We start from the raw sequence: 2138 nt of genomic DNA on the forward strand, positions 1-2138 counted from the left end.
TTTCGTTAGGCTAGAGAATTTGATAAATTCGAGTTATTTGGAAGACCAAATTAATGTCATGCTTTAAAAGGCCAACATTTAGGCTGACTGAAGACTGTTCTATCACTCTGGAAAAAAATACGCTATGTTTTGCTACATTTAAACCAAAGTTTTAACCTAACAGACCTTATTAATTTAAGGTTTGGCTTCGTTAACCTAACAAATTTGGTGTTAGGCTTTTGTTAGGTTTGTTTAAGGTTTCTGTTCACTAAATCAAGCCAGAATTAGGCCCGAATTAGTCTTTGTCAGGCTACACATTTTCCTAAGGGGAAGAAATCACACAGCATTTGCTTGTACAGGACATTGCAACCTTTCCTGCATCACATGCAAATTGCTATGCATTCAATCTAAAAAGTATTTAAACGTTCATTATTTAAAAGGGGTTTGTTACGCTTACAAGCCTGCTTGTTGGTGATTCATGGCGTGATTGAAGGAATTTTATTCCCGAAAGTGCACAAATTACTGCATTGAAACATTCATGTTCAGTTGCCTTTCTTTAAGCAAGTGTGTTAAATAAACTGAGTATAGCCAATCATCGAGTTCTGATCCCATGACCATTGAAAGTTTCCCAGGAGGAAAATGGTATTTTTACTCAAAACCATAGTTTGTATGTTCTTGCGCCACTTCTTGGGTGTGCATTATTAATGGGCTGTACTTTATTCACAATAAAATTATTCCTTTGCTAAAAGATATTATGTTAAGCCTAATTTTATTACATTTCAGAGTAGCTTTCAAAGCGTCTATCTTTGCCAAGTCTCTTGTAGATCTGTTAAGTGAATTCCATACCACAGAACCCCTGTATGCAAAGCTATTCCTCCTCAACTCTGCATTCTTCCGTTTTACCTCAACTAAGATATGGTTATGCTTAGATCCAGCAAAATTAAAAAATGTTATTAACCTCCAGTAAGACCCTTTTTAACCTCAAAAAATTCAATAGCCGGTCTACGTTTACATTCATATCCTAGATCTTGTCACTTGATATAATCCAACACTTCACTGTCCAAAAAATTCTGCGGCACTGTGAATGAGTCTTCCTAATTTTATTTGTAAGTTCTCAACATTGGTTAGCTTTGCAACTGAACAGTAGCCCCAAACAGAGAGACAATACGTTGTTTGTGGAATCACTACTTTAACATAAAATGCGTCCATAAGGTTTGGTGAGAGGTATTGCATTTTTTTCAATAGACGATACTGACTGCTAAATGACTTATGCACCTTCTCCAGTTGCTCTCTCCATGTGAGGTTGTTATCGATGACCACTTCCATTAATTTTGTCTTGGATATGTAGTCAATTTGTTTATCTCCACACTTAACAGGCAACCACTGGCCCACAAATTGTTTTCGTTGTATAATCATCACTTGAGATTTTCCAGTATGTCATGTCAGTTTATTGAGTTTACACCAGGTACATATTTCTTCAAAGAGACTGTTGAGCTTAATATCAACATCCTTCAGCTTAATATCAACACCCCTCTGAGTGGAATCGTTTGATAAAATCATTGCTTAATATTTACTGAAGTTTCCCTGCTTTACCATCTTGCAGATTGTCTTCCTTCACCATTAATCACTCTTACCACCTGCTCAGGGTTACTATGTGCATATTAAAGTTGATGGTTGTCAACATATGCCGATAAATGACTGTCCCACTGAACGTAGAGCAAATCAATCTGGTAAATAGTCCACAGCATGGGACCGTGCACCAGTGGCTCAATTGGTTGAGCACCTGGCTGCCATGCGGGAGGGCGTGAGTTCATGAAACTAGAAAAGTACCAAAATAGCTAACAATACTCCCACAGAAACAACATGAAACGTGACTGGATTCTGCTTTTCCCAAAGAAAAAGTAACACAAGCCCACTATTTCTTGAGCAATCCACACTATTTCCAATGATGTACGCAGTGGTATCATCAGCATAGAGATGTACCTCTCCTTTAGATATGCAGTCTGGAAAATCGATCACATAAATTGGTTTCTTATGTAACACTACGTTTAAAAGAGGGTCAGTCGAGTCAGAAATAATCGACTCTGTGAAGAGATTCAGAGGATAGGCCTTTTCTGTATCCCCATTGGTTTCTTATGTAACACTACGTTTAAAAGAGG

The sequence above is a fragment of the Montipora foliosa genome, chromosome 6 (genome assembly GCF_036669935.1).
Source record: "Montipora foliosa isolate CH-2021 chromosome 6, ASM3666993v2, whole genome shotgun sequence".
Lineage (NCBI taxonomy): Eukaryota > Metazoa > Cnidaria > Anthozoa > Scleractinia > Acroporidae > Montipora > Montipora foliosa.